At 58.5% G+C, this 17,363-nt stretch overlaps 1 protein-coding gene across 1 annotated transcript in view; it reads left to right on the top strand.

The window, feature by feature from the left end:
• The window catches only part of LOC117650580, a 53,087-nt gene that overhangs the window by 29,320 nt on the left and 6,404 nt on the right, over positions 1-17,363 (top strand). The gene's annotated exons all lie outside the window — the stretch shown is intronic.

Genomic DNA, 17,363 nt, shown 5'->3' with positions numbered 1-17,363 from the left:
GGCAGGACCCATGGACCCATGGACGCGCGGTGCCACGCAACGCCCGCCGAGATTTATTCCACTTTTTGCACATTTTGTTTTCGTTTTCGCTTCTTTTTTTAAGGAGGGGTTGTTTACTTTGTGTCGCAATGTGCGCGCGACTTATTGCAATTGGCGGGTGGCGGTGTCAGCCCGGCGTGAAACGGGCTGAAATGGCTGCTGTTGGCCCCGCCCCACCCCGCGCCACGCCCCCGCACTACGCCGCACGCAGCCCCGCCGCTGGATGGCGCCGCTGAAACTTGAGTTTGCTTTGTGGGTCTGCAAATAGCCGGGCCGCCCCGGACTGCGGGGCTCTCCTTCGGCCTCGGCTGGCCCGAAGGGTCGCGCTGGATCCCAGTCGATAAGTCAAAGCGCTGCGGCCAGCGCGACCGCGGCTCGTGTGGCGGGCCAGCTCAGGCCAGCCCCAGCCTGCCCCAGCCTGCCCCAGCCTCGGGGCTCGCCTCGCCGGCGAGTTTGCGGTGATGACAAAGCCATTAGCAGTCTGCTCGCCAACAAACAATCTGCCGAGCGATTCAGGAAGTCGGTTTGTCGTTCGGTTTCTCTCGCACCGTCACGGAGAGACTCATAGCGCGTCTAAAACAATGGGTGACCCACTGTAAAATTTTGTGTATATAGTGATTGTGTGAATGAGCAAGTATATGCAAGAAAGATTCCTGGCGTTTTTGCCACACATATTGCCTTCTTACAGGCTTTTTTTGCTACCTGAATGTGAAATGTTGTCAAATATTGTACAATGAATGTGGGAAGCTGTTCCCCCCTTTAGGTCTGAGACAGTGCGACGAAACGACTACTGAGTCGCTCGGCTCGCCGCATCGCCGCGTCGCGCCACCAGCAGGCTGATTTCCGACGAAAAGTTTCCTCGCTCTGTCTCCGTCGCATTCAATGGTGCGTCCCGTTGGGGTGCGAGAGAGACAGTGGCGCGACCAGTGCACGACTGCACGGCCTCGGCCCGCCGCCCCTCCTCCTCCCTCTCGCTGACACCCTCGCACGGCTTCCTTTCCTCCAGAGGATGCATGGCTGCAGAGGAGTGCACACAAAGCGATACACGCGACCCCCCCAGCAGCCTGCAGCCCGCCTGCAGCCCGGCCTCTGCACTTCCCAGAGCTCGCGCGCGTGGCCTTTGTGACTGAGGGATGCTTTTTGCTGGACGATAAGCTACCGCCAACGTTGTGGTAAAACAAAGAAAGCGAAAACATAAAAAAACATGAAAGAAGCAACGCATACTCAAGCACGCCCCTACACGCGCGCGTGCACAGACACTTTTTCACGGTGCCTCGGCGAACGCGTCCCCTGTTGGTGCCCAAATGGGACACATTTTGAAAGCAATGCCAAGCCGAAGGAACACCTCTGCAATCAGAGACCGAACTTGTTCCGCTAGGTGTTGTTCCTGGCTCGGTTGGTCCGCCAGCTCTGCCGGCCTGCAGTGCCTGCACCGGCTGCAGCCCCCTCGCTTGACAAGGGACGCTGCGGCCCGGACTCGTAAACCACACACTTTTCTCATTTCACATCCCCCCTGCCTCCACCCTTGCGGCGGCGCGAGAGAGAGCGGGGTGGCGGGGTAAAGCGCGGCTATCCGTCAAATTAAAAATTAAGTCATTACAACGCGCCGCGTCAGCTGCTGCCTTGCGGCTCGGCGGCCTGGCTCGGCCTCGGAGGTCTGGCCCGCTGGCTGGGCTGGGCGCACCGTCGGCAGGCTGGTGGTGGCGACGAGCCCCTTCGACGCGCTGTCTCTCTCGCACACGTATGAATGTGAGGGAGACAATTCTTCGGAATCGCTTGGCTGGTCGTGGCGTGGTGGAGTCCTTACGAGTTGGGGCAGTGGGGATGGACCCCGCTGGACCAAAGAGACGGGTGAACGCAAACTGAACTCATTGTTCCTCGAATGGGACTCGAACCAAACACGTGATGCGAGACTCGAATGCTTTTTAGCAGATGATACCTTTACCTATTTCAAAACATACCCAGAAAATAACGAGGGTCATTCAAAGGATCTTATCTGGGCGCTCCTATTCAAAGTATCTTATCTGCAACGCACGCGAATTTCACTAAGTTTGACCATTTGGGACGGATAAGAGGGTACGCGGAACATATTTCTACACACACTATTTATTTCTTCGATCTTTCATCTTCAAGTTTGTGTGACCACAATCCCAAATTATTTTGATTTGTAGCCGGCTCAAATGATCAAACTTGGTGAAATTCACTCGCTTTACAGACAAGGTAGGTTTACGCCAGACCGCGTCTTGTCGTAACAGGCTTCGCGATGTCTCGCTGCCTGTTCCTCCAATCCACTCCTGGCGTACCTACCTTGGCCTGCGGCGCTAGCCTGCCTGCGGCAGGCAATGGCTTGTCCGTTGTCGGTTATTTTTTTTAACTTGTTGAATGCTGGGGGGCTCCACCCCCCAGACCCCCCTACATTGTAAATAGAGTTGTTTTATCTACAGATAACACGATCTTGACCCTTGTCACTTTTTAACTTGTCGAGGCTGGGGGACTCCGCCCCCCAGACCCCCCTTTCTCCAAGACAGAAGTGGTCTATCTGCAGAAATCTCTGTTTTTCGCCGTTTTTTAGGTGTTTTTCGCCTATAAAAACTGAACCAGTTGAGCTAGGATGGTGAAATTTCGCGTGTGCCGAGCCAAGGACATACCTAAGAAGTGTGCAAAATCTCACCGAGATCGGCCGAGCCGTTCAGGAGGAGTAGTGCGGACAGACAGACCGACAGACAGACAGACCGACAGACAGACAGACAGACAGACAAAACTTTTCAACCCCACTGGAGTAACAGGCTTCGCTATCGCTCAGCCAATAAGATTCTTTGAATAGGAGCACGATAAGATCTTTTGAATAGATCCTCGACAAGACACTTAAAGGTGTCAGCTAGCTTCCTGGTCTGACTCAACAATGCTAATACGACGTTTATTGACGAGTGCCAGTGTTGAATCATTCCCGCTAATAAAATGGAAAGCACAACAAACGGGCTGCTTGTTTGCCAATCGGGCAGGTCAGTGAGGTCGACCCTGCCCCACGCGCCACCCCCCGCCTGCTGCCTGCCACGCCTGCCAGGCCTGCCACGACAGCGGACGTCGCGACCCTCCTTGGCCCGCCCTGCTTGCTCGCGCCATTTCACTGAGCAAACGGGACAAAAAAGTAATTTATTTACGTTGCGTTGGCAGGCGCGGCACGTCCGGGCCGCTCATTGGCCGCCTGCTGTGTTGGCAGCACCGCGCAGCACCGCCGCGTCCTCACCTGACGGGGGGAGGGGGGGGGGCGTATTGGTTTCGCCGCAATTCAAACAACGCGCTGGCCGGCCGCTGGGAATCGTTACTTGTTTCCCCTCTACTCTAGATTTAATTAGAAACGGACTCGACGGCGGATTGCACGGCGGAGGTGTGCTGCGAGCCAACAATGCGCTTGCCGTGGGATGAATAAATAAATTCCCTTTTTCCTCTACCGGGGTTGGCGACACTGTTCGCACCAGCGGGGGGCGCTCTCCTTGAATCGCTCACCGTGAGGCGGGGAAGAAGGTGGGAGGAACGGGCCGAGGAGCGGGCCCGCTTTTTGTGTCCTTTTCGGTCCCACGCCTCTGACAAGTGTCTTATTTTCCACGTTGAAAGCGACTCCCGCAGAGTCCCGCGGCCGCCAAAGTAAACCATGATGATTTACGGGGCGTTCCAGCGGGGCGGGGCGGGGCGGGGCGGGCAGCGGGCGTTCGGGCCGTTCAAGGGCCGGCCGCTCCGCCAAGGCTCCAACGCGCAGCCGCGCGCACAGCGCCGCGCCAAAGTCTCTCGCCCTTCCGCGCGGCAAACTTTCGATTTACGATCCATGACATTAATATTTGATGAGCGAATAACGACAAACAGCACGGGCCGCGCCATTTTAGTGACACTACAAAACGGACCCCCTCCCCCTGCTCAACGCGGCTGTAGTGTTGCTTTTGTCTGTTGTTATTTTGGCGCGTCTGGCAGTGTGCTCCACCGCAATGACGGAGGGCGGAGAGTCCTCCGGTGCGCCGCGCCTGTCGGGCCGGCCGCGCCGGGGACCCAAAACCCCCCGGCTGATCCCTCTGGGTGGATTCCCCCTCCCCCTCCGACCTGACAGCCCGGCGGCGCGGCGGCGGAGCGCGGAGGGGCCCTTGACACATCGTCACCCAGGCCGCGGCCAACGCATTGCACACTGGCTCGGCTACGCACTGTTGATTTACGGGAACATCGTTAACGCTAAGCAGCGAGCGCGCGCTCAACGTGTGTGCGTGTGTGTGCGCTCAGTGTGTGCGTGTGTGTGGTGGTCATTCGTGGGATTGAATCCTGACGCGGTGCATCTGCCTGATTCATGCTTTGCACGGGCCCTCCGCGCGCGCGCGCGCGCGTATGTGTGTGTGTGTGTGTGTGTGTGTGTGTGTGACGATGGTCCCCAAGAGCAATCACTGTCTCATGGTGGCCGCGGTGCGTCCGTGAGTCGTGTGTGAGTGTGCCGGCGTTGTGCGCCGCGAACCACCAGGCCCGATCGCCGATCCTCCGCCTCCGCTCACCCCACACCGCCACACACTAAATGCTCATGGTCTTTATGTCCATAACTAGGGCCGTTTTTGTGTATACTGAAGTTATAGACAAATTTGTACATAAATTAGGTGCAATTTTATAAATACTTAAGCACAATGTGGAAATATTGTCCCCAATTTATGTACAAATTTGTACATAACTTCCATAAGCACCAAAACGGCCATTGCTATGGACAATTATTTAGTGTGCACTACAAACACCGCAGTCGTGGACGGAGCGGGATCGCGAGACGCACTCGACCGAGAGACTCGACTGCGTTTTACCTGCTGGAGCGACTAAGTCCTGACTCGAGGACTGGCGCGGTCTAGGTCTTGGCCCAGGGGTAGCGTGGAGGGAAAGTGAGATTGCAGCCTGCCAGCTCTGCGCTGCGTGCCCCACAGTCAACGCGCAGTGCCCGCACTATAAGCGGCTTTCCATTACTTTGAATCGAAGTTGGCTGGTGTGCCTCGCAGCTCGCGCGCCGCGCGGCCCGCGCAGCCTAGCGAAGCCCCGCCGGCCGGGCCGCCGGGCTTTAGCGAATGCTATTATCAACAGTCCGGTGCACTGTCTTCTGTCCCGGGGAGGGGGAGGGGGAGCGCTTCCGGGTGGGAATCTGGCCGGAGACGGTCGCCTTTGTTTCATGTCCAGACTGGGGATTCCTTCCGACGCCGCCCCGCGCCGCCCCGCCCGCCCCGCCCCGCCCCGCCCCGCCCCGCCCCGCCGCTCGCTGGCCGTGCCGTCTCGCAGCCAGCGCCGCCAGGATTTTGCCCGTCGGAATGGGCGACGCGACACCCCAGTGCACCGCCGGCCTTCTCGACGCCGTGGTCCCGGCCGCCACGACTCGCGCTGCTCGCTGGGGTGCGGGGCGGTGCGGGGCGGCGGGGGCGTCGGCGCGCCTTTCCGCTCGTTTTGCCGGCAGGGCTGGCCGGGAGAGGGCGGGTCAGGGGCGGGGCGCGCGGGGGACGGGCGGGGCTGACGCTCAGTAGAGTGCCAGTCATCACGGCCCGGGGAGGCTCCCGCCCACGGGGACGGAAAACATTTCGGAGGCGGCCTGGCCTGGCCTGGCCGGCCGGGCCTGGCTTCCCCGGCCTCCCAGGCCTCCGGGGAGGCATTGTGGTGGCGCCGCGCCGGTGGCGGCTGCATGTCCGCGATTGTTGGCCTGGAGTGGCCATTGTTGCCTGATGGCTGATGGGTGTCACGCGCAGCGCTGCGTGCGCGCGCACGGATCATAACCGCGCGGCGGTACACCTCCCCGCCGTCCTCCCCAAAAAAGCAGCGGAATGTATGGTTTTTGGGGCGCGTCCGTGCGGTTCCCTTCGAGGTTCCCTTCCGTTCCCCGCGGTTCCTGCTTCCGACCCCGCGGTGAGCAGCACGTGGCAAGAAGTGCCCTATTGGCTCGATTTGAATTTCATTCTCGATCCGTTTGCGGGACCGGGCGGAGTGGGTTTGCGTGTGTGGTGGGGCCCGGGCCCGGGGCGGCGGGGCCACACTGATACTCTCCGCGCGCCGTGCCCTCCACCGAGGAGCGCCGTGGAGCTAGGCAAGCCCGCCGCGGGGCTGTGCGGCGCAGGCGGTCTGCCCGACCCGGCCCGCCCTGCACGGCTGGCTGACGGCAGCCAACGGCAGCGCGGCAGCACCAGAGGGTTCACGCGGTCGTCGGCAGCCAGCACAGCCAGCCGCAGACACTCCCATTACGACGCGCAAACCGCGCGTGTTACAATTTCAGAGGTGCGCATGCATTTGGCGGGCCTCTGGGCGGGCGGGCGTGTGGGAGTGTGTCGCTTCAGAGGAACCTCGCCCCGTCCAACTAACCCGGGCACAAGTCAGGCAGAAGAGGAAAAGTGAGAAATGAGAACCAGAGGGTGGGGAGGGAGGATGAATGCGAGAGACAAAGTGACAGCGATGAGGGGAGAGCGAACAGAGGACGAGAGAGAGAGAGAGGGAGAGAGAGAGAGAGAAAGAGAGAGGGAGAGAGAGAGAGAGAGAGGGAGAGAGAGACAGGCTTATTCGCCCCTCTATCTGACTGTGCCATCTATTATTCACCGAATCTCGAGCGCACTCACACACACACACACGCCCCTGCACACACGCATTCTCTTTCCCTCTCTCAAACCTCACCCCCACCACACACGCAATAAGCAGACGCACAAACTTGCATCAAGAGCACTCACTTGACGTGCGTGCAAAGAGTTGGCGTGTTAGAGAGCGAGCACCCCCCCCCCCAATTTCTCGTCTTGAGAGCTTGGGGTGAAAGGTGTTGCATCGACGTCTTCCTCTTCACTGTTTGTCGACACTTTTCTTTAATGAGCAATGGCGGCTGCCCCTGCCGTTTGAAACAGATCGAGGGACAGTCTAGTGCGCACCGCCAGGTTCATTGAGTCGCGCCAGCGCGCCAGTGAAAAACGCCTCACCTCGGTCTCCAATCTCATGCCGCGCCGCCGCATCCGCTGGGCAGCCTAAAGTCTCAACCGCGGCCCTTACCGGACGCCCATGCAACTTGAGCGCCAATCAATATTGCTACTGAGCGTCAAACTTTTCTACGGCGTAAAAAAGTTTCCGCTTCTAATTTCCTTCTTCCTGCGTTGCCAGCAGCCTTCAGTGGCTTCGCGGAAAATTGATTTCATCCCGTCGCTTTACCCTTCTCACTCCCTCTTTTTTTGTCTTCCTCCCTATCTTGAGGGGGGGCTCTCTCCCCCACTATCTCTCCCTCACCCCCCCCCCTCACCCCCCTCCCTCTCTCTCTCTCTCTCTCTCTCTCTCTCTCTCTCTCTCTCTCTCTCTCTCTCTCTCTCTCTCTCTCTCACACTCTCTCTGTATAATATCTGCTCTGTCCTTTGTTGCTTCTTTTTTTAGTGTGTTTCCTTTTGCTTTTCCCCTTTCCTCATGGCACGCCCCGTGCCCGGAATTCGTGCCCCTAATTCCGAAGTCGTTTCGCATCGCGCTCGCCAGTCCGGAACTGTGAGCGACGATAGCCGTGCATTTTGATCCGCGTCGGCCTGCCCGGCCTGCCCGCTGCTCGCCGACAGTGGAGGCGGCGGCCGGGACACATGTATACGCATGAGGCTTTTCACCTTGGACGCCGTCTCCCCCGCCCCGCGCCGCCCCCGCGCCGCCCCCGCGCCCTCTCGCTCCGGCCGGCCTTCGAGCACGAGTGCGAATCCAGGAAGGCGTCCGCGCGAGGGCGCAGCGGCGTCTGGACTGGATTCCATGAAAAATGGAGCAACTTTTGTGTTTGGCTGTCCGGCGGCGCGGCCAGGCGTGCGGGCTTGCTTTTGCTTTGTGCTGCGAGATTGCAGTAAAGGTATTTATCCCGGTGCTCTCCTTCCATTACAGAGTTTTTGTTTGTTCCTTCCCTTTTTTGTGTGTCACCTTTATTTCCGAGTGTGCTTTGTACTTCGCGGTGAAGAATTGTTATGTGTGACTTACACAAAAGGAAACGACCACGCCGACACTGTTGCGCCATTTTTGTGCTGGAAGACTATTTCGAAAAGAGAAGACCGGAGTAGAATCACGATTATCGTGATTGGCTCCTGCTGCGTTTCAAGTTTCCGTGGTGACCTGAGCGCGGCGAGTCGGCGGTCCCACACTGCTCGGCGTCGGTAACTTGTCCCGCCTTTAATCTCTCGGCCGCCGTTTTGTTGTGGACTTTGTCCCCGCCACGGCCCGCCCTCGGCCCGCCCCACCACTCTCGGGGAAAATTATTCTTTCCGTAATGACGGCTCTCTGGCGCCTGGAATCTGGAATTAAGAAGTTGGCTTGACAAAAGTCCTCAGCCAAACGTAAGCTGACCTCAAACACAAAATCAGTTCGAGCAGCGAAAGCAGGTCGTCTTACAATACATCGCAGCAAAGCAACAGCACATCTCTACGTCCAAATGGCTGTTTTCAACCTAATGTTTTACTAACAACAGTACATTTGCAATGACCTGACTACTGTACCAGATGGCTCCAAAGCTCCAAAAGAAAATGGAGAGAGTGCATGATTTGGCATTCTCATCTGAGACTTCCTGCATCCTCGCCCCGGTTCCCAGAAGCTCAGAGTGGAAGTCTGAGAGGCTACCTTGGAGGTCCCGCGGGGCACTCCCCATTCTCTCGAGTCCAGGTGCACGGGAAGCAGGCCAGCTCAGGGCCGACGAAGAACGGCTTAACCTGGTTCAAACGACTACTGATTTTCCTGGAAGCAATGGGGACTTGCACTTTGTATACCCGCTACCCCCTCTGCTCGTGGCGGATTGGCTATTGTTGCTGCCGCTTGACCCACGCTACGGTGACTTCGGTGGGAAAGGGTGGGACGTCCTTTGCGGGACGCGCCGAGATCATGGACGAGGCCCCCCCCCCCCCAACCCGCTGCACTGGCCGGCAGGGCGACGCACGTCCAGGCCCCACGACACGGCCTCGACCCAGCGGACACGACCGGACTCGACCGAGAGGCAGGCGTGCCGTGTGTCAGTAATGCATGCCGCCACATGCAAACGACCCCCCAAGCTCAGCGGATACACTTACACCCACACACTCATGCACACACACCCACTCACGGACGCACACAGCATTCACCGCGTGACCTACCGCCTACCCGTTTGGCACTACCGTTGCCCAATTTGCCTTTGGCCGTGACTCTTACTCGTGCAAACAGGCACGCTGGCTGTGTCTCCCTGCCTGTTTGTTGCCGGTGGGCGGTGGCGTTGGTGGTCCTGGTGGTGGTAGGCCCTTTGATTTCCCAGGATCCAAGGTGGCTCTGGCAGCGGCCCTGCTTTGGCCCTGCCTCGGCCCTGCCCGCCGTCTTCCTAACCGTTCCCCTGCAAGTGACGGCAGTGAGGCGTGAAATAGGTCATCCGGCCGCCCTATGCAGCCTGCGCGCCGCCCGGCCCGGCCTCGCTCTCGGTCTTCTTCGCCAGGGCCGCGCCAGGGCCGCGCCAGGGCCGCGCCACGGCGCACACGTCTTGGCCGCCATGTGCGTTGAACGGCGCCCCCACATGCTGCGGACACGTGAGTTCGGTACAGCCGCCCGCCCCTCCCCTGTCCCCGGTAAACTTTCTTGTGCGCTTCCTAATATTTCTTTCATGTGTGCGTGCAGGCTGCGTGTGTGGGTGCGTGGCACTCCGTGCAGGCCATCCAGCATTATTGCCACATGGGGCTGTGCGCATGCGTTGCCGGGCTGCCCGGGCCTGCCCGGGGGAATGGGCGTCACATATCAAGGCGCCTCATTGGCAACCAGGGTGGCAGCGTGGCAGCCGGGGCGGCAGCCGGGGCGGCAGTCACTGGCAGGTCGGCGTGAACCGTGGCGGCGCGCCAAGTCGTGTCCTCAGCGCCGCCCGAACCGCCACACCGTCGGGCCGCTGCGCCGCCGCGCCAGAGGACTGATCTATGAAATACAAATCTGGCGCCAGATACTCTCATTGGTGCGTACAGTCCTCCGCCACGGCGCACCCCACGTCCCTGCACGCAAAAAAAATAATCGTACGAAAGCCTTGCGGTGCATGAATTCGTGAGAAGTTCCTTTGGCGGCGCGACACAGCGCTGAAAGGGCTGCCTGCCCGTCTGAGGCGGCGGCAGTGGCGACGGCAGCAGGCCTTGGAGCACGGGTAATGAATGGGGAAACCGGGGAAACGAAACGCGGCGGGTGTGGTAGGGCCGACACTGCTGCCGAGGCTTGTGAATTAAAACACCATAACAATTACAGCTTTCATTAATGTCCCTTCTTTCTGCCCCCCGTCGACGCGAAATCGCGGCTGCGGCTTCGCAAGGCCACCGCTGGAGCGCCATGGTGGCGGTCGGGGCGGCCGTTAAATGAACTTCCGAGCTCAGTGAGCCGGGGAACCAGTCTGGCAGGCATGCCTCGGGGACGCACGGTGTCTCAAGAAGCACATTTCCTCTTTCAGAGGACCTTTCAGTCGCCCCGCCTTATAATTACTCTGGCTTGAGGAATGCTTAAGTGGCAAGACCGCCTACCAACCGGTGTATCTGAGGCCTTGACCCTCTGAGGCCGCTCCGAATCAGCGCGGGTCAGCATAGGGCCGTCTGTCGGTATTGGTCCGCAGCAATCGCAGCGACTCTTTGCCTTCAAGGACTTATGGCCAGATGGAAAAAAACAGGAGGAAAAGCCCCCAATCCCTGGCATGCAGCCTGGCGAGCGTTGTAGCCTGAGCGCAGCCCGGACTGAAGGGCCGCAGGGCCGAAGGGCCGAAGGGGCGCCCATACGCCGGAATGCCCCGCAGCCTCGCCACTTTTTGCTCCCCTCCCTCCCCCGCCGGGAATTATTTCACGCTGTGCAACTCAACAACAAGTTTCCGCCATTCGTTACTGCGCTGCTCTCTCTCTCTCTCTCTCTCTCTCTCTCTCTCTCTCTCTCTCTCTCTCTCTCTCTCTCTCTCTCTGCTGTTCGCCAACTATTCGTGCCCATCATTCCGGGGAAATTCTCAATAATTGACGCGCCTCTTGTTCTGCGTTCACTGGCCTGCATTCGCGCTCGGATTATCACCCACTGGAAACAGCAGAGCGTTTGGCGGCCACCGCCCAGTGGAGACTCGCTCATTAGATTCCAATAAGCTTTTTTGTTTTTATTTAAGTCTAATTGGATGAGGTCTGCATGATCCGCAACATTGGTTTTTGTCCCATACCTGGCGTCAGGTCAGATGCCCCACATTCTTTGCCCGGGGTCGGACAACACTACAGTGATGCCATCCGGTTGGTGTGGACAGCGGCGCACGTGTTGGCTGTCGTAAGTGACACGTGTTTCCAGTGGAACCCGGATGAATTTGTTAATGACCGTGTGAAATGCCCGCATTGCCACTCCCTCATTTCGAACCTCCGCACGCGGCAGTGCGCGCATACCGCTGGGGGGAAAACAACTCGCGCGAGTTTCCATCTCCTTTTTGCAGCAGGTGCCGCCCGCGACAACACGCATCGGGTCGGGCAGGGTCATCGGGTGGGGCGTGGGGCGAATGAAATTCCTTCAGGAGTAGGCCGCACCCACTGAATGCGTAAAAGACAGGCCCCACACCAGGGGCCCGCCAGGGGCCCGCCCCACCCCACCTGTCCCGCCAAAACGCCCCAGCGAGTGCCCTCCCCACATGCCTCCTCAACACCTTTCTCTCGAGATATTGGAAAGCATATCCGTGCGCATGCAGGCGAAGGAGGCGGCAGGCAGGACTCCTGGCAGCCGATGATGCCGCTGCGAAGGCCGCGCTGGGTGGGCCGGGTGGGCCGGGCCGGCCGGGTCGGCCCGTAAGTGGTGCCGAAAGCGGCTCCTTACATGGGAATTTCACCACCTGTAGCCCGGCTGGAAACACACTGGATGGCCAGCGGAAGACCTCCCGTGTATGTGTGTGTGTGTGTGTGTCCGTGTTTGTGTGCTTTCTGCTACTCTTGGGAGATGAGGCCCCCGTGAGGAGCACACCTGCCGACCGGCTAAGAAATTGTTTGCGGCAGCAGCAAATTGGCTCGCCCCTCCGTCTCGTTCTCGCGTCGCAGGGAGGCGACTTTCCGAAGTGCACAGCCGCGGCCCCGCAATCACCGCGGAGTGGCCCCATTCTGCGAGGCTCAGCGTTGCTGTCGGCGAAATGCAGTTGACAAAGAAGAGACGTCCCGTTATGCCGAAGAGCTGATCCATGACCGGGGAGGGGGCGGGGGAGTCCCTGCGGCGCGCAGAACGCGGCCCGAGACAGCCCGTGGAACAACGGGAGAGCCAGAGAGAATAAACAGTGCTGCAGGCGCAGCGGCGCGCAGGTCGAGGGCCAGGTGAAGGGGGGTCAAGTGTATTGGCCGCGTCGCGTCGCCGCATTTGCATGTCTTGGGGCGCATCCCCGGCCCGCCCGCCGTCCCGGCCAAAGTGACACTTATTCGGCCGAGGGCGAAAGGCACGGCGAAAGGGCACCGTGCCGGCACGGGGGGCGCCAGCAGCGAAGGGGGTGATTTCGCCAAGGAATGGAATTGTTTCAGAGTTATGGGCGCCGAGGGCTGGCGCAGCAACGCCCAGCAACGCGCACCAAACAAGGCCCGCAAGTTGTAAATTCCCGACGTGGGGCGAGGCTGCGGGGCGCGGCGGGTGGAGCTGGCTGAAGGTGTAGCAGATCGACAGGCTGGCACGGATTCCCGCTCTGTCATTGGCCCCGCTGCCAGATCCCTCCCTTTCCTTCTTTTATCCGGAGAGGTGGGCGACCCGCGGTGTGGTGCGTGCCCGTGGGCCGCCTGCTCGGCCTGCCGGGCCTGCCGGGGCGCCACCCAGACGAGCTGGCGGCGCAGTGGCCGCCCTCCTCGTGATGAGGACATTTTTCACGCGACACAGCCAGTGCCCGCTTTTGACAAGTGGCCTTCATTACGTTTTGTTTTGCTCCTTTGAGGTGGGGGAGCCGGCCTGGGAATTGAATGGGCGGCCCGCACGCTGGGCTGCGTGGGGCCACGCCTCGCATTCTTCAGTTCACTTTTGGCATCGTGAGACCCCAAAATGTTGCTGGAATACACTATGCGCAAGTGATTGGGCCGTTCGAAAATGATGTCCATTTCCAGTGGGCCCGCCACCTCGTGCCACTTTCCCTGCATACAACCAACCTCACGGCCAGAGACAGCTACCCTACGCCCCTCAAATTAAAGAGATGATATTCTCATCCGTCTTGCGCGCGGATGGAGAGGAGGGGGACGCAAAAACAATCCGGCGGCGTCCCGGCCAGACACGCACGAGCGAAACACGCTCTGGATGCAAAGCGAGACGGACGGCCTCGAAGCCCCGCGAAGCCCCGGGAGGTAAATGGCAAGGTAAATACGTGCGTAGGGGCCGGGGAGCAGGGTTGCCGCATCGTTGGGACAAACAAAATGTCGTGCCATCACTGTGTGCGCGCATGCACGGTGTCGCAGTGTGGTGTATTTACAAATTCTCTTTTGTCAGAAATGGGAATGTAGAAAAACAAGGCCAGTCAAGACGGGAGTTGAAGAGGCGTGTGATTCGGCCAGCGTCGCGGAATTAACGAACGACCCAGCGACGCCGTAACACGGATGCAATTTATACTTTTGCGCCCGCCTGGCTGGCTCTATTGACCGTGACCATGAGGCAGGCAGCCAGGCAGCCAGCCAGCGGGGGGCGCCGTTATGACCGGTATATCGGGAGGGCCGAGGCCGGGCCTCGGAACCCCTGCTTCTTGCCCCACGGGGGGACCTAAAGGGTACTGTCGGGGAAAGCTAACGACAGAGAGTGGGGGGAGCCAATAGATGCACACCACCACACACGCGCGCCCCCATACCGTGACTCTTTATATAGGTCGAGGCAAGAGAGCCATAATCCCCCATGTTTAGTTTGCTCTTGGGTTTTTTTTTTATGAAATACGGCCGTTTCTGTCCAAGACGCGTTGAGGTGCGAGCGAACTCCATGCAGCTTCTTCTAACCAAGAAATCACACTGACTCGTGGTGGCCATCCGAAGGCTTGATCTTCGACTGTAGATCGTGATGACAAGGCTAATGCTGCTCATTTTGACATACGTTGTACTTGAAAAATACCAACTGGTACTACTCAGAAAATTCCAAAAAGTACTCTTAAAAATGCCGAGAGGAAGACTTTTCCTCTGCGGGTATGCACTCCATAGAGAATGTCTCTCCTGGGACCCTTCTCGTCCGTTGCGCTTGCACCGCCATTCTTTATTATCAACTTAACGCTCCTTTCTTTTTCACTTTACTCTGCTAATGAAGGGTAACCGAGCCCTCCATTTTCCCGAAGCGGGCCGTGGTGTGCCGTGGTGCGCCGTGCGCCGCCGCAACGGCTAAATGCAAGAGGAGACGGACAGCGCCGAACGGTGATGTTTTATGTAGCAGGATGAAAAGAAGGAGCCTTGAGGCGGGTGTGAAGGGGCCGCCCGTCGCAGGCCGTCGCAGGCCCCACTCCCGCCTTGCTGAGAGAAGCGCTGCACTCGAGACGATGAGAGGCAGCCAGCAAACAAACTCGGTGACGCAGCGCGACGTCGACGTCAAAATGTCAGGATCCCCAACAAACATTGCCCGGTGCGGCGGGGTGGCCTCCAAGTTGATTGGCGCTGTCTTCTCGATTATGGCGCACCTCGGGGCCACGGGTCGCTGAGCCGCCCGTTTTCTCATTCCGGTCCAGCATTCCTGGCCCCGGCCGGTGTGTAACGCCGGTCAGGCACGCTCAGGGCACGCCCGGGGGCCGAGGGGTGGAGTGCTGCGATGCCCCGATGTGCTGAGGAAGCCGACGGGGCGCGCTGGGCGCGAGGCAAGCTGTAGGCAAGCTGGAAGGAGGCTCATCGGAACGCTAAGAGACCCGACGCGACGAAGCCCTGAGGGTGCCTCGCTCGCTCCTCTCGAATCAGCACGGGTTTTATAGCCGAGAGGTAAAGTTTGAAGGCTGCGCTGCTGCATTGCGCTTCTCACACCGGCCCAGTGCCCGCCCAGTGCCCTCCCAGTGCCCGCCCAGGGTCCGCCCCCGCCCCCTGCTCCGGACGCAAGCGAGCGGAAGCGCGCATTGACTTGAGGCAGATCGGGGAGGGGAGCGCCAAAATCAAACCGAGATTCGAGTTAAGCTCATGGAAATAAAGAACAAAGCAAACACAGGAACATGAGCAAACAAGAAGCAGTTGTCTCAAAAGGCTTAAAACGTGAAAATTAACAAGTTTTGAATGAAAAAGAAATATTCCTCTACCAAGGCCTGAAATAGGTGAAAAGAGAAACTTTTTAGTGTGGACAGGCTCGGAATAACTAGAACGCGTATTCATAAAGCGAAGCATCGTGACAGCGTTTTACTGCATTCCCTATCACAAAGAGTGTTTTTTTCAGCACCGCGCAGCGCACTGCTTTTTACCCCAGCACTGTCTCTCCGAGTCGCACCAGGTGTGACGGGCGCCCCGCGGCGGACGGCCCGGACGGCCCGGACGGGCTGCTTCTTTCGCCATAAAGGCTGAGTGCGGAGTAATGCCCGTAATTGTTATTGCATTTTACGCGGCCGCAGGAACGTCGGGGCCGCCGGGGCCGCCAGGGACGTCCCGAGTGGACGGGGAGAGTGTCGTTGGTGTAAGTTTGATGAGATCGATTCGACGGGCTGCGTCGCGGTACAGGTGGCGCTGCCGCGTCGTCACGCCCCGAGGTGGCTGTAAAAAGAGAAAGGCCTGCGGGGCCGCTTTTTAGGCGCGGTGCTGCGGCACCCCCCAGACCGGTGTGGCCACGACGACCAGGCTGACGCAAACCAGGCCAGGGCACCTGTGCAGGCAGTCGGAGACAACTTTACCGCAGGTTATTGCCGATTGGGTCCTTAAGTACGACTTTCACACAGGGGAAAGGAATTCTCGGTACCTTAGTGTGTCCATATTTCGTCTGCCCAAATGTGCCCCCGCTGCAACCCAGTCGCCTGTCAGAGGAGGCTGATTAGGTGCTTTGTTAAGGCCACCTTCGGGTGCTCGCGCCTGGGATCTTGCAGTTGAGGGCCTCGTAGCTGACAGTAAGGCTGCCGTAAGGAGGCGGCATCGAGGCAGCAGCCGCGTGCAGCCTGCAGCGCCGCGGGTTGCAGGCGTTGCAGCGAGCCGATATTTATGGGCCCCTCGCGCGACGATGCGTTTCCAGCGCCGCCGTCTACTTTTTGCCTTACTGGCCGCGTTATAAGCGAGCAGTCGCGCACCAGCGGCAGCTGCAGGAAGGGCCCCTGCAGGAAACGCCGCTGCCAGAAAAATGTGTGAGGCAGAAACGAGTGAGGTGGCTGCGTTGATGCACAGCTCAATGCCCGCTGTACGAACCTGGACCAGACTAGCTGCTTGCTCTTACACCATGAAACTGTGTCTGGTTTGGAAGGGTACACTGTGAAAATTTGAGTCGTCACTTGATGACAATTTCAAGGCTAATTTTCCTTACGAGGATGTCATCAAGTCAATTTATGACATTCTTGTCACGCCCATGCAATAAGTATAGGAGCTTTGATGAAAATGTCATCCATTTGTGACGAGATTGTCATCATTTCAAAGTGATGAAAATGTCATTCACGTTTTTGTCATAAAGTGACAACAAATTTTCACAGTGTAGGCAGGCATGATTTCGGCGATAACTGCGACAACGAGGATACAGGGCCCATCTCCTGGTGGCACGCGCAGACATCTTCTTGTCGCAAACACGGATACTTTTTCTTTGTACCAACATTAGCACTCGTGTAAATCTTGTCAGAATGTCAAAAACCCGTCTGGAATCCTGATCAAAATTCGCGCACCTTTGAAAGCTGAAAACATCTCCTGACATTCTGTAGAACTCAAACCATCAATATCAGGGTAAGTTTTCAGAATTTCAGCTTTCAGAGGTGCGCGAATTTTGATCAGGATTTCAGACATGTTCCTGACATTCTGACATAATTTACACGAGTGAGGTACATTATATGGGGCAAGGAGAGTGAATACATTTTCACGTCGAGGAAGATGTGTTTTTTTTGTTTCTTTTTTTGCAGCGGGTGAGATAGCGGCGTCGGCCGCGGGGATCGGGTCAGGATTTCACTCTGCCTGTCCCATCACGCGTGCCAAAGTTTTGCCGTTCTTCTTTGGCCTGCCATACTGCTCTTATCAGAACATCGCGCGCCACGCATCCTAGCGAACATTCTGCGAAAGGGCCAATAAATTCCATCTTCAAGGGCAAAGTACGGATCCGAGTGAAGCTTCAAAGCTCATCCTGCGAGTGCTGCTTGGCGTGGAAGGGAAGGACACCGCGGTCGACATTTTTGCCATGGGAAAAAAAAAGGCAGAACCACCGCTCCTCACACCCTGGGCGAAACTCGGGGAGAAAGTTGTCGATGTTTCTGCGCCGTATAATGCAGTGCC

Source organism: Thrips palmi, unplaced genomic scaffold (genome assembly GCF_012932325.1).
Source record: "Thrips palmi isolate BJ-2018 unplaced genomic scaffold, TpBJ-2018v1 HiC_scaffold_5, whole genome shotgun sequence".
Taxonomy (NCBI): domain Eukaryota; kingdom Metazoa; phylum Arthropoda; class Insecta; order Thysanoptera; family Thripidae; genus Thrips; species Thrips palmi.
Note: the sequence above shows the minus strand (reverse complement) of the source record. Positions and strands in the feature narration are given on the sequence as shown.